Raw genomic sequence first — 26,145 nt, forward strand, 5'->3', positions numbered from 1 at the left:
GGGTGTGTGTGTGTGTGTGTGTGTATGTGTGTGTGTGGTGGGGCAAAGGGCAGGGATGCCACCTTTTGGTTGGGCAGCTGGTGTTGCTGCTCTGAGAACCACCTCCTGGGACAGATAGGAAGGTGGCAAACAGTGGGTGCCACTTGTCCAGATGTGCCTACTTGCTCTCACCCTAAGCAGGGCTTACAGTCTTTGCACTCTCCTCATTCCCCGACCCCCCATAGGAACACACCCTCAAACACCTGACTGAACTATCTCAGCCCCCACATCTGTTCACATTGAGTGAAAATGCACTGAATGCCCATGGGTATTTTTTTAAATTTATGTGCATGAATGTGTGTGTGTGTGTGTGTGTGTGTGTGTGTGTGTGTACTATTTGCATGCCTGATGTCTGTGAAGGTCAGAAGATAGCAACAGATCTCTTGGAACTCAGGATGATTGTGAGCTATTTTGTAGATGCTGGGACTCCGACCCTAGTTCTCTCTAAGAGCAACAAGTACTCTAAACTGCTGAGCCATCTCTCTTGTCCTCGGTGGATTTGTTTATTTTTTGAGACAGGTTCTATGTAGTCCTGGCTGTCCTGGAACTTGCTGTGTTGACCAGACTGGCCTACATAAATCCTCCTGCCCTGCCTCCTGAATTCTGGGGCCAAGAGCAGGTCTACCCCAACGGCCATTCTTAAACAGTCTTCATGAGGCTGAAGAAGCAGCTCGGTGAGTGAAGTGCTTTCTGCACAAGCCCAAGGGCCTGAGTTTGGATCCCCACTGTCCACATAAAAAGCCAGGTGCGGACCTGTAATCTCAACACACCTTCAATCCCAGCACTGGGGAGGCAGATGCAGGTGGATCTCTGTGAGTTAGAGTCCAGCCTGATCTACAGCGTGAGTTCCAGGACAGCCAAGGCTACACAGAGAAACCCTGTCCCAAAAAAAACAAAACTAAATAAAATAAAAAGTGAAGATTGAGGAAGTCATCCAATGTTGACCTCTGACCTTGACACCCATATACACATACATGCACACACACCTGCATATCCAACACACACACTTTAAGATAGTTTTCATACTGCACATACTAGACAAGCACTCTGCCACAGAGCTTCGTCTCCAGTTTTTAAACCATTATGGGTGTGGGAATTGGTGGTACCCACCATTCTCTGGTGTGTGTATGTGGAGGTCTGAGGATAACCGGCAGGGGTTTGTTCTTTCCTTCCATCATGTAGGTCCCAGGGACTGCACTCAGGTCATCAGGCAAAGCCACAAGCACGTTTACCCACTGAACCACTTCACTGGTCCTCTCTGCTCTTTTTGCATTTGAGACAGTCTCGTTCCGAGGCCTAGGAAGGTCTTGAACTTGTAAGCCTTCTGCCAAAGCCTCCTGATTAGCTGGGATTATAGGAGTGGACTTCTGGGTTCTGATGTTTTAGCATCTTTCTCTAGGTTCATGTGTTGCAAAAGAAAGTAAAGCTGTCCTGTTGACACGGGTAGAGGAGGGATAGCCGGGTGGGGGACCCCGTTCCAGGAGCTCCAAGCACAGCCTTTTCAGCTGAGCTGGGCTTTGTGCTTCGTGGCACTTGTCAGACACACAGGAGACCCTGAGTTAGGCACCTAGGACTTTCAAATGAATGCAGTTGAGTTGGGTGTGGTGGTGTGTTTTTTACTCTAGCTGGGGAAGCCAGGGCAGAATTGCTTGCTGTGTTCAAGAGCAGCCTGAGAAGTATAGTGAATTGTAAGTAAGACCCTGTTCAAAACCAAACAACAAATTAAACTGATCCAAGTAAGGTGATTCACCTCTGTCATCCCAGCACTGAAGGCAGAAGCAGAAGGATCAGGAATTCAAGGCCACCCTCAACCACTTGTGGAGTTGGAAGACAGTCTGAGCTAGTGAGACCTCGTCGTCCACCCCACTCCCCCACCACAAAAAAAAAAGAAAGAAAAAGTGATGGGTTCAATTCCTGACTCATCCCTTCTTATTTTTTTTTAAAGATTTATTTATTACATATACAATGTTCTGCCTACATGCCATAAAAGGACACCAGATTGAATTGTAGATGGTTGTGAGCCACCATGTGGTTGCTGGGAATTGAACTCAGGACCTCTGGAAGAGCAGGCAGTGCTCTTAACCTCTGAGCCATCTCTCCAGCCGCGCCCCCCTTCTTATTTTGATTGACTAAAACATTTTATTTTTGGGAACTGAACTTGCTGGGCAAGAGCTAAGTCACTAAGTTACACTCTTCCCCTTTGTGATGTCATTGTTCAGGGCTGCAGTTTCAAAACAAAACAGTAATAACATTGTTATTCTGGGTGCTGGGCACGCAGCTTCGCTGGTAAAGGGTTTGTGTGACATGGAAGGTGAAAGGTTCAGGCATTACTCTGGCCTGCCCTGTTACCTGGCAGGATGCGCTCAGGCAACACTCTGGCCAGCCCAGAGTTCCGTGAGAACCAGGCAGGTGCAAAGAACCCCTTTAAGGGACTGACCCCTGCCCGTTTACTCTCTCTTACTCTTCTTCCTCTCTTCCTCTCTCTTCCTCTCTTGCTCTTACTCTCTCTCTCTCTCTCTTATCTCTCTCTCTCTGCTCCCCTTTTCCCTCCCCGTCCACCAATAAACTCCACGTGGGATCGTTGAGTCGCGGTCTGTGTCTCCTTAACTGGATAAACCTAAACGTTTTAACAACAGAAGGAGCCTTAGGTTTGCTCCTCTGTTATGTGCAAACCACATGTGGTGGAACAGACATGGATCCCAGTCCTGGGGAGGTCAGGAGGTGGAGGCAGGAGGGTCTCTGTAACACTAGGGCTGCATAATGAGTGTGTGGGTGCCAGAGAAGTTGCTAAGTCCCACGTAGTGAGTTCAAGGCCTTCGCAGAGAACCAAAGAGAAAAAGAGAAAACCAAATGTCATTGGACGAAGGAAGCGATTGATGTGACCATCCCTTTAGATGTCTGAACGCCACTGTTTTAGTTTGCCCTCCTTCCAGGTGAACGTCATCTTCAGCTTGGTTGTTTTTCTGTCCTGGTGACTTGGAATTAACAGGTAGGAGGGGTTTTGAGGGTGTGAGGTGACTAGTGAAGCCTCTGTCTGCTACTTCCTGTCTTTCTTTTCCCTTCAGCCCTCCTCAGAGGCCAGGCCCTCTCCCTCCCAGGGGGTTGTCATCTCCTTTCTTCATGACAAAAACAGCTGCTCCCTGCTGTCAGCAAGCTCCTTCCCACTCCATCTTCAGCCATGTTCGCCTGAGCTCTTTTGCCAAGGGTTCTGCTTTGTTCCTTTCTCCACTCGGGGACCCCCCACAGACTTCACAGTCGGGTGTTGTGGGGTATGTTCTTGTCATCAGTCTGTGAACTGACTGGATACAGCATCTGGTAGCTACTGCTATCCAGCAGAATCAGTGCTAGTGGATACTAAGTCTCGACATTCACAGTTTGGTGACCAGGACAGCCTGATTCTCAGAGGGAGAGATGGAAGCTTCTTCCAATATTCATTTGATGGTAGCTTTAAAAAAAGATGTTTCAAAACAAAACAAGATTATTTTATGTGTATGAGTGCTTTGCCTGCTTGTATTTCTGTGCACTACCACCTGTGTGCCTGGGGTCTGCAGAGAAGAAGGGATCAGATCCCCTGGAACTTTAGTTATAGATCATTGTGAGCCACCAGGTGGGTACTGGGAATTGAGCCTAGGCCCTTTGGAAGAGCAGCCTCCTAACTGCTGAATTATTTCTCAAGCCCTGATAATATCTTTTTTGAAAATGTTTTCATGTCGGGGAGAAAATGTGCAAAACAGGAACTTTCTGTATGTTTGAGGTAGGGTCTCATATCACCTAGGTTGGCATGCAAATTACTATGAGCTGAAGCTAACCTTCACTGCCTCCCAAGGGCTGTGACTACAGGTGTTTGCCCATACCTGGTGCAGCATCCTTTGTGTTGTTAAAGTCACCCCTTCATGGCTCTGTACGATCCCTTTAGCAGTTTATTGAGGGTTGGTGGAGTGCTGGGAGTGGGGTTGCACACCTTTAATCGCAGCACTGATGCAGAGGCAGGCAGACCTCTGAAGGTTTGAGGTCAGCCAGGTCTATATAGCAAGTTCCAGAAAAGCCAGGGTGTTGCAAGCAAGAAGGTAGATATGCATAGTTGGTATAACTTGAGTTCTATTTTATTATGGGGAGGGTCATCACGCAAGGTTCACGCTTCAAGTGTGATCCAAGGGTCAGGATCCTGGTGGAGAGTCTCCAGCTGCAGAGTCGATCAAGGTGACATCTCTCCAGATGTGCAGAGCAGAGCATTGCTCTTGGTCTCTGCTTATAGACTGTCTAGTGGGTGTCATGGGGCTCTAGGAATGTACCTGGTCCTCTTGAATGAGTGACGTCACTGGGTTCTGGTTATCAGGTGCAGCCTTGGGTGTTGTGGGGATCCTGACTAAGATATTTTTACATGTCTAAAAGGCATTACTATGTTTGCTACATTCCATCCCCTGGTCCTCGAGGCATACACAGTGCCGATGGTGACCACATATAAGAACTACTAACAGTTTCACAGCAGTTTCAAACTCAGGCCACAACAGCAAAAGGATAAAGCATAGAATAAATATTTCAATCACTAATAGACAAACAAATGGCACTAAACTTACAATTATTTAGCAAAGTGGTCAAAACAATGTTGATCACAGGATATTGCTGTGATCCCCATGGCATACACATATTTTCCCAAATCTATATTTTCTCCAGGTTTAGTATGCACCAAGTTGAGAAACACATTCAGAAATAAAAGGAAATAGAGTAATTTTCAAGCAAAAAATGTTGTAAAGGGGGGCATAGCAGGGTTGGAGATTTAGGACTCTGAGCTAAGTCAATCATAGTAGAGTGTCATCCTGACTTGATCAGGGTCCAGTAGGAGCATGTGGGTCATGGGCATGGGCCAGGTATTTTTAATCGATGAAAAGAATAACTAAGAGTCCATTTAGCTTTAGCTTCTAGTGGGGTGGTGGCACACACCTTTAATCCCATCACTTAAGAGGCAGAGAGGCAGGCAAATCTCTGAGTTTGAGGCCAACGTCCTCTACAGAGCAAGTTCTAGGACAGCTGGGGCTACACAAAGAAACCCTATCATGAAAAGCAAAACAAAGCAAATATATATTATGAAAAAGCAAATGATAGATTAAAGCATCAGGAAGTCTGGCGAGTCTCTGCAGGGTCTAAAGTCAATATATACAGACCATCTCCTTTGGCAAAAATGGCAACTACTTGGTGGGATAGAACTAGGAATCTGGAATACAATATTCTATGCCTGAGGTGTCATGGAGAGGAAACATCTCTTGAAGAAGTTTCTCTGGTCATGATTTGCACAAATGTCCATAGAAACCATACATAGTTGGTCTGTTCCTTCTGGTGACATAGTAGTCTATGGAGATCATTGTAATGAGAAGCTTTTTCCTTGAGAGAGAGACTTCCCGCCAGCCTGGTTCTAGAGCCGCATGAGTCCCAAATAAACACACAGGAGGCTATATTAATTATGAAGCTGTTGGCCTTGCTTGTTTCTTACTGGCTACCTCTGACTTAAGTAATTACCCCATAATTGTTAATCTAAGTATTTCTCTTACCGGAGAATAGTTCCGGGCTTCCTACCCCCATGGCATTACATCTTGACTCTCTGTGTTTCTCCTTCCCAGAGTTCTCCTGGACTCCTAGTCCCTCCTATCTAGATTCCCTATAGACCAGACAGTGCTTTATTGACAAATGCACAGGACTTCCCCAACAGATCATCATTGTCATAGTTCCTCCTAAAATGAAGTTTTTTCAACAAGCCCAAAATAATCATAAAGAATTATATGCCAAAAGGGTCAATATGATGTATACAAAAAGCCTAAAGCTCTCCTTTATCCAGGGGAGTAAGTTCCAAAGGGGAAGCAAGTATAGTCACATCTAAATATCCTGCCAGTCACATCAAATGAAGAGCATATTTGAAGGTTGCTGCTAACTGTATGGGCATAGGCAATAGTGTCTGCTTTGAGGGAAGATGATAAATGTTAGATTCTGTCTCTCTTTCCTCCCATGCTCTTAATATCCTTAGTAATCTCAACCCCATTGGCTGTAAATGTGTCATGTTAAAGGAGAGAACAGTGGAAACATCATTAATGGCTTTCTAGCCTTTCCTAGCTCTTAGGGTTTCTATTGCTGCAATAAAACACCATGACCAAAAAGCAAGTTGGGGAGGAAAGGGTTTATCAGGCTTATACTTTAGCATTGCTGTTCATCACTGAAGGACGTCAGGACGGGAACTCAAACAGGGGAGGATCCTGGAAGCATGAGCTGATGCAGAGGCCATGGAGGATGCTGCTTACTGTCTTGCTTCCCCTGGCTTGCTCAATTCACCTTCTTATAGAACCCAGGGCCAGCAGCTCAGGGAAGGCACCACCCACTAGGGGCTGGGCCCTCCTCCATTGATCACTAAATGAGAAAATGCCTTACAGATGGATCTCAAGGAGGCATTTCCTCAGCTGAGTGAGTCTCCTTCCTCTGATGACTCTAGCTTGTATCAAGTTGACACACAACCCCCACCCCATGAACCTGAGTAAAAAACATATCTCTGTTCAGATGTTAGGCTAGAGATCTTGAACATGTTTATCCGTCCTGAGAGATGAGCTTGTAACTCTAGTAGCATAGTATGTAGCCAATCAGGTTCTGCAGAATAAAATGTGGAGTCCAAGCCGGGCAGTGATGGCTCACACCTTTAATCCAGCACTTGGGAGGCAGAGGCAGGCGGATCTCTGTGAGTTCAAGGCCAGCCTGGTCTACAAAGCTACACAGAGAAACCCGTCCCTAAAAATAAAAAAAAAAGGAGTTCAAAGTGTCCTTGGTGATGTTATAGATGTCACCTATGAAGTTGAAGGCCTTCATGGTGCATGGGTGCATGCAGTAAAGACTCCATTGCCAATGTCTGTGAGTTGGTTTGCAGAGATGGAAGGGGTCAGTTTTGATATTTGGAGCTCATTGGACAGAGGGTGAGTGGCCACCCTCCAAGTGAGGTGGTGTGTTTCTCTGAGTAGTAGACATCCTCTGTGTTAGTCCAATTCATAGGAAAGAATCAGTGAGTATAGTAGATCCATTCCCAAGTTTCCTAGGCAATGGGTATGTGTGATACACTGGTACCACATTGTTCATAAGGACTGGGAGTAAATATGTTTTTCAGAACCTATGCTCACACACAAGGTTTGCCTTGGGTCCAGTGGAGACTTGTAGATTGTTGTTTTTGTTCCAAATCCTGTAGAAGAGTTGATATCGGTCTGTCTGTCTCTGCTCTTTGAAAAGCAAGTCTTGCTTGGATACATTCTTCTCTCTACTTGTTCCTCTGGATAAGTTGTAGCAGGTCATTTTGAGAGATCTGTTTGGTTACAGCTAGCCTCTTCAAATTTTCAGCTGTATATTGTTAGTAACCGCCAACAATCGCTTTAATACATTTAGTTCCAGATGAAGGCTTGGAATCTGTTTGTGAGTTGTCGCAAAATCATCAGACAAGGTGTTAATAGCCAATGTTTGTTGTTCAGTAAGATTTCTGATGCCTGATGTATGAAAGAACAGAAGGTGCTCTGCCAGCTCCGAGTAAGGAGCCAACCGACACAGCTCCAGCAACCATCAATTGTAAAGGGTTTTCTTGCAGCGAGCCTATTTCCTGAGTAGGACAAGACTGGCATTCTCCTAAGCTCATTGTCAGAGCAGAGTTCTTCAGGTGGGAGCCATGATTTGAGGTTGAGATCTTCTGGATCCTAGGTGTAATGATAAGTCTTGCAGGTATAGTAAGGTCAGACACGATGCTCTTCATCGTTGGTGGTGAAGGAGGGGGTTGACAAATGCCACTTTGTAGTGGGCAGTGAAGAATTTGTTGTTCTCATCCCATCGCCTCTATCCATGATGCATGGTGTTAGGCTGCCTTCTTTGACTCCATGGGACTTCCATGTTATGCAGAAGGCATAAGCCTCATCAAATTGGGGTCCTTTGTGCAGAGTTCCTGCATGTGATATGTTGACTATGGACTTATGGGCCACAAAGTCTCCAATGCCCCATTCTTTGGGCAAGAATCATGTAGCAATAATAGGGAAGTCTAGGAGTATATGTTTCCAGGGTTCCAGTTTAGAAAGATCTGTACCTGCAGTTTCCACCAATGTAATGTAAGTCTCTGTGATCTGCATTTTTAAATGTATTTATTATGTACATGGTGTTCTGTCTGCATGTATGCATGCAGGACAGAAGAGGAAGCCAGATCTCATCACAGATGGTTGTGAGCCACCATATGGTTACTGGGTATTGAACTCTATCTATCTCTGGAAGAGCAGCCAATGCTCTTAACCACTAAACCTTCTCTGAAGCCCCATGGTCTGCATTTTTTTATGTGATACCTTGGCACAAAGGAGTCATACAATCTAGGGCATCCTCTGGTTGCAAATTGTATCCATTCTTGGGTTGATGTAATCACTTTGTTAGCTGGTATAAATCCAGGATGGAATTTCAACAGACTCGAACCAATGTTCTGTATTCTGGGAGGAATCCAGGATGGAATTTCAACAGACTTGAACCAATGTTCTGTATTCTGGGAGGAAACAGATGTGTGATGTTCTTGGTGTGTATATCCAGAGGAATTAGGAAGTCTATCATTTCATTGTCGTGGAGTATACATATGGTGTCAGAGCTCCAAATATTCTTCCTCATTTGGCAAGTAAATTTAGTGATTATCCTTTGGTTTCATAGCTTCCCTTAAAGCTGTGTCTGTAAATGTAGTTGTCAATTGGTACATCTTCTGAGTTTGGTGTGTGAAAAAGACTGGTATGGCTGTGGTCCAGTTGAAGTTGGGGCCATTGATGGACTGCAGGGGCAATTTGAATGGATTTTATTTACCTCACAAATCCAGTGTGAATCGGGTGGTTGTACTGAGAAGTTGTCCCATATGACTGAGGTGTCATTAGTCAATATGCTAGTCCAGGTTACATCAGTTGGTACCCATCCCACAGAGTCTGTTATGGGGCTTGAGGCCTTTTGCATAAAAAATGTGGTGGTATATAGATCGTGTTTGTACAAAATACAGCTGGCTATGCTACGGTATGATCTGAGCACTGTAGAATACCACACAGGCACAGAATGTCCGGTGTCTGCATGGGCTCCCTCCTCCCATTTTCTTCTGTATCACTCTTCCTCTTCCTTCTTGAAGTGCCCCCTTTCCCATTTCCCTGATCAAATCACTTGTACCCCACTATTCCCACCTCTGTTGATCCCCAACTCTCCATCCTGGCAGTGGTCCCATTTTACTTTCTTTGTTTCTATAGTTTCCACAAACTGTGTACTCACATCTAAAGATTTGGAGCCAGGAACCTCCAATAAGAGAGAACATGTACCTTTTAATCAGAGGCAGCTGGGTCTCTGAGTTCGAGGCCAGCCCGATCCTGTCTTGAAAAAAGAGAGAGGAGAGAGGGAGGGGGGAGGGAGGGAGAGAGAGAGGGAGGAGAGAGAACACGTTAGTGGTTACTGTACTCAATATGATCCTTTCTGGTTCCATCCATCTATCGGCAAAGCTTATTTCAGTTTTCTTTATAGCTGAGTACTCATGTTTAGGTCTTCAATTTTGTTTCATTTATTCACTTGTCTATTTTTGTGGCAATACCATATTGTTTTTATGACTCTATAATTGGCTCTGTAATTTTTAACCTCTTTAGTGTTTTGTTGTTTTGTTTTGACTACCCAGGGTTGTTTTGGCTATCCAGGGTCTTTGTAGTTCCAAATGAAGTTTTAGGACAGTTTTTTATTCCTATTTCTATTGAGAATGAGATGGGGATTGCATTGAATCTGTAAATAACTGATGATCATTTTTACATTAATTCTATGAACCCATGAGCATGGAATATCTTTATATTTTCTCGTGTCTTTCTTTCTTCAGAGGTGTAAAGTTTTCACTGTAGAGGTCCTTCACTTCCACTGTTAGATTTATTCTTAGACATATTATTAGTATTTGGCTTTTTGAGACAGGGTTTCTCCTGTGTAGTCTTGGCTGTCCTGAAACGCCATCTGTAGACCAAGATGGGCTTGAACTGGGAGATCTGCCTTCCCCTGCCTCCCAAGTGCTGCACTGTCATCTGAGAATAGGGATAGTTTGACTTATTCTTTCCCTATTTGTATCCTTTTTTTCCCCTTGGTTTTTACAAGACAGGGTTTCTCTGTATTATTTTGGAAGCTGTCGGTCCAGCCCGGCCTCGAACTCACAGAGATCCGCCTGCCTCTGCCTCCCCAGTGCTGGGATTAAAGGTGTGTGCCTCTACCGCCTGGCTATTTGTATCCTTTTTATCTCCTCCGCTTGCCTCACTGCTCCAGTTAGTACTTCTAGGCAATGTTAAGAAGGAGCGGGGACAGTGGACACCCACCCCTGTCTTGTTCATGACTTCTGTTGTTTGGTTTCAAGGCTCACATTGCCTGTTAGGTTTTTTTTTTTTTTTTTGTACATAGCTTTTTTTTTTAATGTTAAGGTATGTTCCCTCTAGCCTTGCATTCTCTGAGACTTTTACCATGAAAGCATGTTAGATTTTTGTCAAAGGCTTTTCCTTCATCTCCTAAGATGCTCATATTATTTTTGTCCAGTCCATTTAATATGGTTTCTTACATCTATTGACTTGGGTATGTTGAACCATCTCTGCATTTCAGGAATAAAGCCAAAGTGAGCATGGTGTATCTTTTTGATGTGTGTATTCTATTTTCAGGTGTTTTATTGAGAAACTCTGAGTCTGCCTTCACTGAAGATATAGGTGTGTAGTTTTCTTGTGTTTTTGCCTGGTGAGGATCTTAGAATGATACTAGCTTCATAGGAGAAATTTGGAGTGCTCCTTCCCTTTCTATCTTTTTGAATAGTTTAAGGATTTGTTGTAGATCTTCTTTGAAAGTCTGGTAGAATTCTGCTGTGAATCCATCTGGTCCTGAAAGGCTTGTTTTGTTTTGGTTTTTGTTTTTAAGGCAGGATTTTTCTATGTTACAGTCCTGGCTGTCCTGGAACTCACTCTTTTAGACTAAGATGCACTTGAACTCAGAGATCCACCTGCCTCTGCTTCCCAAATGCTGGGATTAAAGGTGTTTGTCACCATCACTGGGCTCTGAAAGGCTTTTTATTATTGTTTCAATGACCTCATTTGCTATGGGTCTGTTAAGGCTCTTGATATGTCTTGTGATTTTGGTAGGAAATCACCTGTTTCTTTTTGATTTTCCAGTTTCATGGAGTACAGGCTTTTTAAAAAAAATATTCCTGTACAGTATCCTGTACAGTATTTCTTTGGTGTCTGCTGTAATGTTTCCTTGTTCATTTCTGACCATTAATTTGTGCCCTCTTTTTCTTTCTTTTGGTTCCTTGAGCCAAGGGTCTGTCAGTCTTGTTTATCTTCTCAAAGCATCAACCAGTAGACTCATTGATTCTTTGTAGTTTTCTTTATTTCTATTTCATGATTTCTGCTCAGACTTTTGTTTTTTCTTGCCTGGGTTTGGATTTGATTTGGGTTCTTTTTCAACTTACCATTTTTAGATCTATTTTTATGACTGTTTGTGTATGAGTGTTTTGCCAGCATGCATGACTGTGGGTCACATGTGTGCTCCAGTACCTTAGAGCCTTCATGTGAGTACTGGGAATTGAACCTGGGTCTTTTGCAACAACAAGAAGTGCTCTGAACCACTCTCCATCACTTTTTCCAACTTTTTTTTGACCTGCATCATTATTAAGACATTTTTGTGTTCTCATTTCTTTCTTTTTTAACATATTAAGCTGTTTAATTAGCAATTCATAAAACCAGTTTGTGAGGCTACATCCCATTTGTCAAAGAGAACTGAAATCGAGATAGCCCTGGAGTTAGGGAACAACTTTCATCTTTGGTAAATCTTGGGCATCATATTGTTCCTTTTTAGGATTTAAGGTCTTGCCCTCCCTGGTCCCTGGTCTTGTACAACTGATTTTTGTTTGTTTGTTTTTTGAGACAGGGTTTCTCTGTATTGTTTTGGAGGCTGTCCTGGGACTCACTCTGTAGACCAGGCTGGCTTTGAACTCACAGAGATCCGCCTGCCTCTGCCTGGGATTAAAGGCATGTACCACCAACACCTAGCCACAACTGCTTCTTTTTTTAATTTTAGTTTTTGTGTGTGTGTGTGTGTGTGTATGTGTGTGTGTGAGAGAGAGGGTTTGTAACAGTCCTGGCTGTCCTGTAGAACTCACTTTGCCTCTATCTCCTGAGTACTGTCCTTGTGTTTTTTGTTTTTTATTTTAAAGATTTATTTGTTTTATGCATGAGTGCTCTATCTGCATGTACAACTTTATGACAGAAGAGGGCATCAGATCCTACTACAGATGGTTGTGAGTCACTATGTAGTTTCTGGGAATTTAACTCCGGACTTTTGGAAGAGCAGCCAGTGATCTTAACCACTGATCCATCTCTCCAGCCCTGCTGCTTCTTTTTTTTTTTTTTTTTTTTTTTTTTTTTTTTGGTTTTTCGAGACAGGGTTTCTCTGTGGCTTTGGAGGCTGTCCTGGAACTCGCTCAGTAGTCCAGGCTGGCCTCGAACTCACAGAGATCCGCCTGCCTCTGCCTCCCGAGTGCTGGGATTAAAGGCGTGAGCCACCAACGCCCGGCCCTGCTGCTTCTTGAAGTAAGCAATGGTCAGGTGTCTGGGGATTTTAATCTTGCTTACATCAACTTTTGTAGAGGTAACAATGGCAAACTTTCGGTGTGTTCTACACAGAGGAACTCGTTTGAGGGCAAGAGGTCCAGTCACAAGAAGCAAGCTGCTGCCCAGCTGCTTCATGGAAACCACTCACTCTCTTGCCCCTGTGGTGTCCGGTGAGGATAATCAGTTAGGCCCCAGGAGTGATGCTGGCTGGCAGCCTTCTCACGTGCAACTGAAGGGCCTTTTGCCATGGCCCAGCAGCTTCCGAGGCTCATCTTCGGCAGGATGACACCTAGGCATTTGCAAAGCCTGGGTACCACTATTCTTGTTACCACCAACTGGTTTTGTAACAGTAGCAAAGACCATCTCCTTTTTCTTCTTTTTCAACCTTGGATTTTGCTGCTGACCATTTTCTTTTGTACAGGGCCTTTCTGAAATACGTAGCAGATCTGGAGAGCCTGCCAACTACTCTAGCTGACAGGGTTTCGGTTGCAATAGGACTTCCCCTTCTTGGGCTTTTTAACCTCAGGGTCACCTTTTCGGCTGCACTAGTGGCAGGGGCATCACCACCAGCCTTCTTGACTGCAGTTTCTTCTTTGTGTCAGGCCTCTCGGCTTCTTCACACGCTATCTTGCAAGATGGGGACGAGTCCTTAGAGCTATCTGTTCCGTTTCTCTCATGTGACTGCTTCCAGTGTGTCTGGTGTTGTGTTCTCATTTTCATTTAGTTCCAGGAAGTTTTTTGTTTTTTTGTTTTTTTTTTTTTTTTGGTTTTTCGAGACAGGGTTTCCCTGTATTGTCTTGGAGCCTGTCCTGGAACTCGCTCGGTATACCAGGCTGGTCTCGAACTCACAGTGATCCGCCTGGGGATTTTCCTTTTTGGTTCCATGTATTCCATGTTCTGTGTACTTTTTGTTTTGTTTTGCTTTTTTTCTCCATTTTTTAATACAGGGTTTCTCTGTGTAACAGCCCTGGCTGTCCTGGAACTAGCTCTGTAGACCTCTGCCTCCTAAGTGCCGGGTTTTAAGGTGTGCATCAATGCTGCCTGACTTGGTTTGCTTTTTGAAACAGGATCTCTTTATATTCCCCTGACTGTCCTTGAATTCACTATGTAGATCAAGCTTGCTTTAACTTCACAAAGATCAACCTGCTTCTGTTTCCTGAAGTCCTGAGGTGTGTACCACCACACACAGCTTTTATTTAGTTTTTGTGTGTGTGCCTTATTTTGTTTTTGAGACAGGGTTTCTCTGTGTAACAGCTCTGGCTGTCCTGGAACTTACTGTCTGGCCTCAAAGTCACAGAGATCCTCCTGCCTCTGCCTCCACAATGCTGGGATTAAAGGCATGCACAACCACTGCCCAGCCTGTGTTCAGCTTTTGTAGGGTTCTTGTAGTTGCATGGGTGTGTCTGTCTTTAGTTTGAGTAAGTTTGGGTTCATGATTGCTCCCCTCAAGACAGGGTTTCTATGTGTAACAGCCCTGGCTGTCCTTAAACTCGCTTTGTAGACTAGGTTGGCCTTGAACTCACAAGAGATCCACCTGCCTCTGCCCGAGACAAAAGCCGTGGGCCACCACCACCAAGCTCATTGGCAAGCATTTGTATAGGACTGGTAGGTTTTAGAGAGAAGGTTCTGACTCGATCTTGCATAGTGTTGGTGTTCCTGAAATGAGATCTGGGCATGTGGACTTCCTTTGTTAAGTTTTTTAAGCTTGTTATAGATGGACCAGAGTGGGGAGAAGAGAATCTGTGGGGCTGGGGTTAAGTCTAGGGGTTGGAAGTGGCGTGGGTGGAATGCAGTTAACTGGACACAGGGGACCGGTTGGTGCACAGGACATGCTTCCTGTGGGGGTGTGAAGATAGGGTATGTGGGAGAGTCCTGTGATATGGCAGATAGGTAGGGAGGATACAGACCCAAGCCTAGAACTCACTCTTCTGTAGTCAAGGAGGGGAAGGCCAGACTATGCTGGTGCACTCATTGTGGTACCCAGGTTGAATCTGGTAGATTGTGGGAAAGGTGTGGATGAAGAGTGTCTTAGGGTTTCTATTGCTGTGAAGAACACCATGGGAATGGCAACTCTTATAAAGAACACAATTGGGTGCTTGCTCACAGTTCAGAGATTTCCTGGTGGGGAGTATGGCAGCGTGCTGGCAGATGTGGTGCTGGAGCTCAGAGTGCTATTTTTTTTTTGAGACAGGGTTTCTCTGTGGCTTTGGAGCCTGTCCTGAACCCACTCTTGTAGACCAGGCTGGTCTCGAACTCATAGAAATCCACTTGCCTCTATCTCCCAAATCCTGGGATTAAAGGTGTGCACCACCAATACTCAACTGAGAGTACTACATCTTAGCCAGAAGGCAGCAGGAAGTCAACTGACTGTCACATGAGTGAAGCTTGAGAAAAAGACCCCAAAGCCTGCCTCCACCATGATGCACTTCCTCCAGCAAGACCGGTCCTACTCCAAGAAGGCCATACCCCTATAGTGCCACTCCCTTTGGGAGACGTTTTCTTTCAAACCACCACAAACAGGTCAGGGGCATTTGCCAGGCTAGACCCTGGAGTAGGATGTGGGAAGTCTGGGTATGGAGTAGGGTGGTAGAGAGGATGCAGAGAGTCCTGAAATAAGTCCCTCCCTCTAAGCTACGCACTTTGGATCACAGCTACATCCAAGTGACTCACACACACAGGTGCAGTTGGAGGAAGTGAGCCTTGTCAGGCTGAACTGGAACAGTCTGTGTGGAGGTCAGAGGTCAGTTGCCACGAACTCACTCTTCTTCCCAAGTTGTAGTAAACTTCTTTGACTATGTTTTCATTTTGGCATATACCTATAGAACAATTTCCAGACACTTAAATTTTCTTTTAAAATTACATGTATTTACTATGGGGGAAGGAGAGAACTCATGCCAAGGCACTTGAATATGTGTGGAGGTCAGAGGACAACTTGTGGTAGTCAATTCTTTGGTGGCAAATGCCTTCACTGCTGAGCCAGCTAATGCCTCAGTTTACAGAAACTGAGGTTGTGTTTTAATGGGTTTCCATCAGATTTGCTTTGGAGTGGGGTCTCTGGCTTTCTCATATTGACACCCTGAAAGTGGAACCAAATTAGTTCTTATGCAGTTACCCTGGGTGACACTGTGAACAACAGGTGGAAACAATTCTTTTTTTTTTCTTTTTTCTTTTTTAGTTTTACGAGACAGGGTTTCTCTGTATTATTTTGGAGGCTGTCGGTCAGCCTGGCCTTGAACTCAAAAATCTGCCTGCCTCTGCCTCCCGAGTGCTGGGATTAAAGGCGTGCGCCACCACTGCCCGGCGTTCTTTTTCTTTTTTAAAAAATGATTTATTTTTATGTGTATGAGGGTCTTGCCTGCATGTGTGTAAGTGTACCATGTGTATTCAGTGGCCAAGGGGCCAGCAGAAGTACCAGATCCCTGGAAGCAAATGGAACTAGAGTTACAGACAGCTGTGAGCTATCATGTGGATTTTGGGAACCAAACCCAGGTCCTCTGTGTGCTCTCAGCCACGGAGCCATCCCTGTACTACCTGCTGGGTACAGCTCCACACAGAACAGTCTTTCTTAGCTTATATGTGGGACAAAAAACTGTTGCTTCTTCCCTTCCCCAAGGAGAGGGAGAACCTTTGCTGTTAGAAGAGCAGATGAGAAGACTCTAGATTCTTTCTCTACCTCTTTGGAATGTAAATCCATCTCTCCTGAGAGCTCACCCTAGAGATGTCTCTGAGCCTCCTGTTCCCTGGCAGAATACACACATGCCTTTCGGGTTCAGTGAGCCACATGGAGTTCACCCTCCCTACAGTTGTAGCCGAGTTATCCAAAGCCCTACGAGCTCAGGTTTCTGGCTCCATGTATTTAGAGTGGTCTGACCTTGCAGAAACACAAAACTCTTGTCTGTATCACACAAAACCCTTGGGTTTTGCCACAGTTGACTGCAGTTAAGTTTCCCACAATATGCCGCTGTGTTGGCTTTCTTTCTTTTTTCCCCTCTTTTTTGTTTTTTGAGACATGGTCTCACTATGTGACCCTGAACTCCCTATATAGGCCAGACTGGCTTTGAGATTATAGAGATCTGCCTGCCTCTCCCTATTGGCTATTGTGTTCCAAGCTGATCAGCAGATGCTAGGTAGCATCCACCCATCTAGATCCTCATTTACTATATAGATCTACCTTAAAAGTCTATAGTGGGACCGCTCTGGATAGTTTCAGGTTTAAAGTCATCTGAGAGGAAGGAACTTCAACTGAGAAAATGTCTCCATAATGTCCAGCTGTAAGGCATTTTCTTAATTAGTGATTGATGAGGGAAAGCCCAGCCCTTGGTGGGCGGCACCATCCCTGAGCTGGTGACCCTGGGTTCTACAGGAAAGCAAGCTGAGCAAACCATGAGGAACAAACCAGGAGGCAGCATCCCTCCACGGCCTCTGCATCAGCTCCTGCACCTCCAGGTTCCTGACCTGACTTAATGATCTGTGATGTGAGCCAAACAAACCCTTTCCAACCCAAGTGCTTTGGTCGTGGTGTTTCATCACAACCATAGAAACCCACACTAGGACAAGAACCAAATTAGTTATACAAATAATGTGGTGGTAACTGCCTTTAATCCCAGCACTTGGAAGGCAGAGACAAGAAGGATCTGTGCATTCCAGGATAGTGAGCTCCAAGACAGCTAAGTGAAGTATACTTTTGTTTGGCCACCAACCAGCTCCCAAATCATGACACGGAGGTAAAATTACACATGCAAAACTCCCTACACCAGTGTCAAATCCCTAGGTTTTTATCTTAAGCTCTAAGGAGAGGGTATCAAGCACATCCTTATTATAAATGCCCAACCTTAGTTTATACTTATCCCACTAGCTCTTTTTTTTGTTTGTTTGTTTTTTTTGTTTTTTGAGACAGGGTTTCTCTGTGGCTGTAGAGGCTGCCCACTAGCTCTTATAACTTATTTTAACTTGTTTCTCTTCATCTACCTTTTGCCTCAGGACTTTTTGCTTTTCTCTCATTCTCGATGTCCTACTCCAAGTCTGTTTGGCTGGCTGGTGGCTGCCTGGCTGGCCTCCAGTGTCTCCTCCTTTTTCTCCCTCTTTCTCTTCTCCCTTGAGCCTAGATTCTTCCTCCTACTTATTGTCTCTGCTCCCCAGCCCCGCCTATCCCTCTACTGCTTAGCTATTGGCCATTTAGCTTTTTAGTAGACCAATCATGTGCCTTAAGCAAGCAAGGTAAGACAGCAATGCATCTTTATATAATTAAACAAATACAGCACAAAGGTAACACACCTTTGCATAGTAATACTCTATAACATAAACAAATGTAACACATCCTTACATAGTTAAAGTAATATCCATCAGTATAAACAAAGGTATACCTTTGCATAAAGTAATACTCTATAACAAAAGCAAATGTAACACATCTTTACATAGTTAAAGTAATATTCCATAACAGCTAAGGATATGTATAGACATCCTGCCTCAAAACAAGTCTGTAGTTCCCCCAAATTACTGAGATAACCTAGTTCAAGATGTATACTTTTCTTTTTAAATTTTCATTTCATGTGTATTTGTGTTTTGCTTGCATGTATGTCTGTGTGAGAGTGTCAGATTCCCCTGGAACTGGAGTTACAGACAGGTGTGAGCTGCTCTGTGGTTGCTGGGAACTGAACCTGGGGCCTCTGGAAGAGCAGTCAGTGCTCTTCACTGCTGATCTATCTCTCCAGCCCCAAGATGTATACTCTTTATAGCTGGACAGTATGTTAATGACTTGAACAAATTCTACTGTGGCTCCCAAGTGGAAAGCATCTGAAGCAAATTCTTCCATGTAACAGGCTAGTGAGTTGACACCAACTCCAAGGCCTTCTGGCTAAGCAGTCATGAATGGCAGAAACAAGGAACAGTTTATTTTTCCTTTCTAGTGGAATTTTTCTCACTGTGGGAAACTGACCACAGAGCACACTCCAAGCTGCTTGACCTTTTGGGGTTTTCATAAATGCTTGAGTGTTTCTGATTGCTATCTAGGCATCCAGGATATGGCCAGAACATGCAATCTAACCATGAATAGGGAGCGCATCTGTAGTAGGGCTGAGAGTGCCAAGAACGCCAGCATCACAGAGGTGATGTAGTCACCTGGATTCTGAGAAGGACCCCATACCCCGCAAAACCCCACTGCTTCAAGTTGACTTTGCTACAAAAAGAATTTTAGGTCGGGTGGTGGTGGTGGTGTCAGCAAACAGATTCCTAACGTTTTTAATCCCAGTACTTGGGAGACAGGGGCAGGCATATCTCTGAGTTCAAAGTCAGGCTGGTGAGTTCCAAGACAGGCTCCAAAGCTGTAGAGAAACCCTGTCTCAAAAAATCAAAAACAGGGGATGGAGAGATGGCTCAGAGGTTAAGAGTACTAGACTGCTCTTCCAAAGGTCCTGAGTTCAATTCCCAGCAACCACATGGTGGCTCACAACCATCTGTAATGAGACCTGGTGCCTTCTTCTGGCCAGCAGGCATACATGTAGGCAGAACACTGTATACATAAACTAAATTCTTAAAAAAAAAACAAAAACACCAAAAAAATCACATAAATTGGTTGGTAGAATGCTTGCCTAGCATGAATGAAGCCTTGAGTTCATAATCCAGGTGAGGTGGTGCACATCTGTAATCCCAGCACAGAGGAGGTAAATGTAGGAGGATTAGGAGTTCAAGGTCATCTTTGGCTACATATTGAGGGCATCCTGGGCTACATAAGCCCCTATCTCAAAACAAAATAAACCTGAGAAATATCGAACAACAAATTCTTGCCATTGTTGAATGCCAGAAACCCTGCCTCAGCTGTTGATGGAGAGGAGGCATGGAGTAGGAGAAGAAATGAGCCAGGCCATGGTGGCCGGGAGAATCTTGCAGCCTGACTAGCAGTCAGAGTGAGTCTTTATTTATACAGAATTCAGTAAGCATGGGTAGATTCATGTTGTTCCAAAACATACATCATATCATTTTGTTTTGGATCATGTGTTTAGCTTTGGGCTCATTAAGTTTAGTCATCTGGGCTCTTAAGTTTAGTCATCATTGATAAAGTTATCTTTTATAATCATCTTTACTCATCAACCCCATAATCTAAATTTTAAGAATCTAGAGGCATACGACAGCCTGTTCTCAGGCTAGTAGCTCTCGTGTCTTCAAGGATGCTAGACCAAAACAAAATCTCCAAGCCAGCCTGGGCAGATTGCCATGTCCCAAGCAGTGTATTGTTAGCTCTTAATAGTTAGAAAGCCCAAGAAAAGTCCTCAGGGCAAAGCTGCTGCAGTTATTATTAAAATTCTGGCATAATACCATGTTTACATTATATATATATATTTATATGTATATATTTGTTTTGTTTTTTTTCTGTGGCTTTGGAGGCTGTCCTGGAACTAGCCCTTGTAAACCAGGCTGGTCTCAAACTCAGAGATCCACCTGCTTCTGCCTCCCTAGTGCTGGGATTAAAGGCGTGGTCCACCACCACCCAGCTCATTTTATATATTTATAGAATCTGTTTATATGTGTGATCCTGCATTCTTTTGTTCCTTGGTCATCTGACACCACAGTAGCTCTGCACTGACTAACTTTTCTAACAAAGGGAGATTCTGTCCTTGTTATTTTATCATCTTTCCACACCATTCTTTGCCCATCAATATAAGGCCCTTGCATAGGGCTTTCTGTTACTGTATGTGCTAAGTAATTGCCTGAGTGTACAGTAGGAAGAGGCTTGTCATCTCATGTGCAGCCAACCTTTTAAGTTTAATTTGTCCTGATTATCTTGTTCCTGAGCCAAGTGAAGGGGCAGATGTTTTAAGATCTTGTTGGGCAGTGGTGACGCACACCTTTAAGCCCAGCACTCAGAAGACAGAGGCAAGTGAATCTGAGGCCAGCCTGGTCTGCAGAGTGAGTTCCAGGACAGCCAGGTCTGTCACACAGAGAAACTCTGTCTGGGGAGGGGGGGTGTCTCAGAGCCTCATAAAGAGACCTCTGGTTTCTTTATGTGAGTCACAGCCTCCAAGGTGTAAGGAAGACCTTCCAGTAGATAAGGGTGTCTCCCTAGAAGTGGGAGTATGTTCAGAACTTTCCTGGGAAAGTCTAGAAGCAGTATTCCTGAGAGAAGGAATAAATGATTCATAATGATTTCCATCAATCTAATATCCCCAAATTTCACAAATATTAGAAGTCCCCCCATGCATGCATCATATGGAGATCACAAACAAAGGTGGCCCAGTGGCCGTCACATGACTCAGGTTTGCTGGATCTTTGTCAAGGAGCTGTGCTGACTTTATGACTTTTGCCATTGCCACTAGATATGGTTGGGCCAGTCAAAAGTTTTCCAAAGTACAAACTCACGGTGAGCAGTAGTACTCCTGCCTCAGCCTCCCAAGTACTGATGCTACTCCACGTCTAGCCATTTCTTACCCTAAGGAATTTCCTTTTGTAAAGGGTGCTGTAGGGTGGTTTAGGAATGAGAATGCTGGCATGAGTCATCAGGTCATGTGGATTCTGGCTCTAAGCAAGAACGAGCCCTCTTGGCTTGCAGCACTCTTGAGACACCTTGGGAAAGGGGAGCTCTGTCTCCATAGCAATCGGCATGTTCTGTTCTGTCCATCAGGATTTATTTCGAAAGCCAGAGAATCTGCTCTAAAGTCTTTTTTTTTTTTTCTTTCTGAGACAGCGTCTGAGATCCGCCTATCTCTGCCTCCCAAGTGCTGGGATTAAAGGCTTTCAAAATCTTAACATTGCTCTGATTTTGTTTTTGTTTAATTTTATGTGCATTGGTGTTTTGCCTGCATGAATGTCTATATGAAGGTGTTAAGTCCCCCTGGAACTTGAGTTACAGTTGTGAGCTGCCGTGTGGGTCCTGGGAATTGAACCTTTGTCTTCTGGAAAAGCAGTCAATGCTCTTAACCACTGAGCCATCTGTCCAGCCCCTTCTCTATATTTTTAATTAGAAAAAAATTTTTTTCTGTGTATGAGTATTTTGCCTGCATGTATGTCTGTACAACACTTGTATGCCTGAGGCCAGAAAAGAGAGAGAGGTGAGTGCTTGGAGTCACAGTGACCTCTGTCTGTCCAGTGACCTCTGGCAGAACTAGAAAAGGCAGAAATTCTCAAACCATAGATTTAGAGAGGCCACACAGAAAGTCAATAGCAATGACATCTTCCATCTTACTCCGTCTACCCAGAAGGCAAAGCAACCACACTCTCACCCATTCCACATTCCTTGCTTTGAAGCTTCTGTTAAAATTCCCACCAGGTTCCATCATCCATTATTCAGGGAAGAGCGCAGCTCTGTGCCACCCAGACAGGCTCCCAGGTTCACTGGCTCCCACAGCGGGCAGCTCCACAGTGTGGTGTCTTTCGCCAGTCTCAGAGTCTGAGTCCTGCTCACTGAACAGGAAACCTTGCCTGTTTGACCTTTGCAGAGCTAAAGCCCACACAGGCATTCATGTGCTCAGGACCAGCAGTTGAGGGAAACCTTGTAAACCTAACACACACACACACACACACACACACACACACACACACACACACTTTTCACTCACTCACTCACTCACTCACTCACTCACTCACTCATTCACTCCAGAGGTTACTCCTTGCAACAGAGGGGACTGCTGTCCACTTCTCAAGCAAAGCTGCAGAGGGGGTTTCTAGGAGTTCTTTTCACCTGTCAGTCATAGAACAGTTGAGTCACCCCTGGCATGGATATCTGAGTTGAGCTCATTAGCAAACCTAAGAACCTCTTTTCAGTAAAGTCAATGTCCTGGAAGTATACTGGGGTCTGGGGGTGGCCCCCTTTCTATATTCTCTTGCATTTTGCCTTTCCTAGGCCAGAAATACCAAACTCTAAGCCAAATATATTCTGGAGTCTAAAAGTCCTACATTCCAGGCCCCATCTGCATGGGTAAGAAATCAGCAGTTTTCTCGCTGCCTTTCGGAAGCCCCAGGCTCAAGAGGTGTCCTTGCCATCCCAGGGCAGTGGAAGCAAGTGCACTTGCAGCCACTGAAATCATCCTCTCCAGTTTCCTGAATTAGAAGCCCCTTCCTAGTCCGTATGAGAAGTAACAGGGAACCGAAATCGATGCTGTTGTGCATTGTTACAATGCAGACACAAGGACACAGAGAAAAACATGTAAAGATCTTTGAGAGGGGTGTGGTAGTACGCCCTCTGGATTGCAGCACTCAAGACTATGAATTCTAGGCTGGCATGGTTGAAACCCTGTGCCAGAGAGGGGGACGGGAGACAGATGGACAGACAGAGAGAACTGAACTTCACTTTGCCACTCTGAAGTTCTGCACAAAACCCCCAACAGTTAAATTCAGTATTTAGAGGGATCAATGGGGTCACAGCTGTGAGGAGAGACTTTCCTCCTTGCTAATGAATGCAGACTAGAGGACAGTGTCTGGGATGGGGACATAGGGTGGCTCCTTAGAACCCACCCCACTCCCCACCCCATTCTGATGCTCGCCGAGGCTTCTCTATATATTCCTCAGCTTCGTTTGCCCAGTGATTTCTAGTCCCCTGTAATCAGCCAGGGCAGAAAAGTAATGAAGGAGAAAAGGGGACAAGGAGGCTGCTGAGGGGCTTGGCATCTAGGTTCTGCAATCTTGTCCCCACTCTAGCTGCAGGTATTAGTTAGTTAGCCTTGCTTCCCTCTCCACTGTGGGAGAGAACAACACTCTTGTCCCACCTGAAGCCAGCCCTGAAGTGACTGTGGGGCCTCTTTGCCAGCCACCGAAAGGAAAGAGCAGTGTTGGGAGGTGCCGAGGCCTGGCCGGCAGCCTTCCCAATCCTTCTGCAGGGCGGTACCACTTCTGCTGAGTGCTGCCCAGGTCTCCTAAGCAGCCCGTGGGGCTCAGTCTCTTTTCTCTTAAACCACGTGACAAAACAAGATCTCTCCCTCTTCCCCTCTACAACCTGGGCTTTTAATATCCACCATTGTTCCTTTTGATCTGAACATGCACATAAGACACTTTGGATCAGGGACAAGCTTCTTATGGTTTACATAGTGAGATAAAATAGGATGTAAGCAATCACACTTGAGTAGACCCTCCTTGTCCTAGGGCTTGACTCTGGGGCCACTGGCTAAAACCCAGACAGAAAATTGTCCGATATAAGTAGTCAGGCCCATGGGGAGGAATGGAGAAAATGGGTTTTCTCTGAATACATGCAGGAGAAAAGAGACCCCTGTTTATAGTTCTAAAAGGGGAGAGGAAAAAAAACCTTTGCTTTTTGGAGACAGGATACAAAAGCCCTGCCTTCTCTCTCTAACCTTTTGGAATATAAGCATCTCTCTCCAAGAGCCACACCTGCTTTGGTGGCCCTAATGTCCCAAGGTTTGCTTTCCCTTGAAATATAAATACAAGTTTTGGGTTTGGAAATTTCATTAGAGGTTGTAAAACAAGCCAAGGATTCCGTGTCCTCTGGAGGATTCTAGAAAGTGCAACTCTTCAAAGAGCAGGCTCTTACTACCAATTGTGCTATCGGGCTGTGTTGAAGGAAGGGAGAGTCATGACCCTGCAGTCATGCTGTTCTGGCTTAAGTCTGCTCAGATAGAATGGCTGTGCCTGCTTTGGGCTGCCAGGCTAAGGCCTGAGAAAGAGAGGAGAAACCCAGACACAGGGCTGATGATGTCAGAGAGGGGCTATAACTGTGAAGCCCTGGGGGAGGGGCTAGCTCATTAGGAAGTGCAACCTCAAGGCCTTAGGTGCCACAACAGGAGAAAGAGGGGCCTAAGAAGTTATGAGGTAGGAAGCAAGTGGACTCCTCTGAGCCAAAGTCACCAAGAAAGGCGGGAAGAACGAATTTATTCTGGAGGTGCATTAGGGAGTCAGGTGTGAGCAAGACCAAGGAGAGGTCAGGTAGTTGTTGATGATGGTTCATGCCAGGAACCTCTGTCAGATAGGTGGGGTGTTCTCCGTACATCTGCTTAGACTTAGTCTGTGCTCAAGAGAACCTGCAGTTCTCTGTGAGTTCGAGACCAGCCTGGTTTACAAAGCGAGTCCCAGGACAGCCAGAGTTACAGAGAAACCCTGTCTCAAAACACCAAAAGAGAGAGAGACAGAGAGACAGAGAGACAGAGAGAGACAGAGAGAGAGAGGATCCTGTAGTCTTGAAAAACTGTACTTTTATGTCCTTAAAATGCTAACATTTGGACACAAAAACATCATCATGATGGCCTCCTGAAGTCGTGTGAGAAGTCCTTAGCAAGAGTCTCTTTAGTGAACTACTCTGAAGTAGGCATCATCTAGAAAGGAGCGCAGGTCAGCCTTTGGAAGGCCATGAGGTTATTGCTTCTAGGAATTTTCCACACTTACATAAAGCAGCTAATAAGAAAAAGAGGAAGATGGATAGTACCTTTGGGATTATAAATCTAAGGAACCACTGTCTACCCTCTCCAACAGGGAGAAGGGAGGCATCGCAGCAACCTGCCATTGAAAAAGAAGGGAATGTCAGGGCAAAATTCTGATGGACTTAAGGAGGTATTTGGTCTAACAGACCAGGATCTCCCGTCTGTTCTAGACATGATTACTCCAAGAGGGTCTAACCCCTCAGACTCTGCTTGGCAAGCTGAGGACACAGCATTGACTCATATATAAGTAAGTAAATCAATCTTTAAAATTTTACTATTTGATGTGAATGGCTGTTTTGCCTGCATGTATGTCTGTGCATCAGGTGTGTGCAGCACTGAGGACCAAAAGAAGATACCAGATCCCTTGGGACTTGGTTTGCAGATGGCCGTGAGCTGACATGTGCTAGGAAGTGAAGCTAGGCCTCTGCAAGAGCAGCCAGTGCTTTTAACCACTGAACCATCCCAGGCCTGGTCTTTAAGTTTTAATGGTGTAGCAATACTTCTCAGTGAGATTACATTCAGGGGAATTGTTTTCCCAGAATGGCCTTGTTTATTTATTTAGGGATGTTTTTAGAGACAGGCTTTCTCTGGGTAGCCTTGGCTGCTCTGGAACTAGCTCTGTAGACCAGGCTGACCTTGACCTCACAGAGATCTGCTTGCCTCTGCCTCTCGAGTGCTGCACCACTATGTCTGGCTTGACTTTTATCTTTTAAAAGTCAGTATTTCAGAGACCAGAAGAGTCTGTTATCAGCTTGAAAGCATCTGAAGTTGGGCAGACAGTCTGGACAATGTCTGACCATCGACAAAAAACCCAATGGTGCCCTTCCACATTGAACTGCCATGGTGCAGACACCAGAAAAGAAGATGGCCAGCCGGTGGAGCTGCCCCACAGAAGGGACAGGCCTCCCTGGATTCTTCATTGTCCTGAGTGACCACATGGAGAAGGCAAGGTGCTCTCTGCAAGGCTTTTGGTGAACCCTGTGTGTGTAGAATCTTGTGGAAGAGACAGCATTGTGTTTATCTCATGAAACAAAGTGCAGCCTCCCAGCTCCTGTAACCATAGAGCCCGAGGCTTTGTTGCAGCAGAAGTTCTCACCACTGAGCATAACCTGCTTCCAGGCAAACCC

General features: G+C 45.0%; 1 protein-coding gene and 1 pseudogene across 1 annotated transcript in view; one reads left to right on the forward strand and one right to left on the reverse strand.

Moving 5' to 3' along the window:
• The window catches only part of Stox1 (storkhead box 1), a 48,514-nt gene that overhangs the window by 4,241 nt on the left and 18,128 nt on the right, over positions 1-26,145 (forward strand). The window lies entirely within an intron of this gene.
• On the reverse strand, positions 12,556-13,444 carry LOC121134310 (annotated as a pseudogene).

The sequence above is a fragment of the Mesocricetus auratus genome, unplaced genomic scaffold (genome assembly GCF_017639785.1).
Source record: "Mesocricetus auratus isolate SY011 unplaced genomic scaffold, BCM_Maur_2.0 Super-Scaffold_100027, whole genome shotgun sequence".
NCBI lineage: Eukaryota > Metazoa > Chordata > Mammalia > Rodentia > Cricetidae > Mesocricetus > Mesocricetus auratus.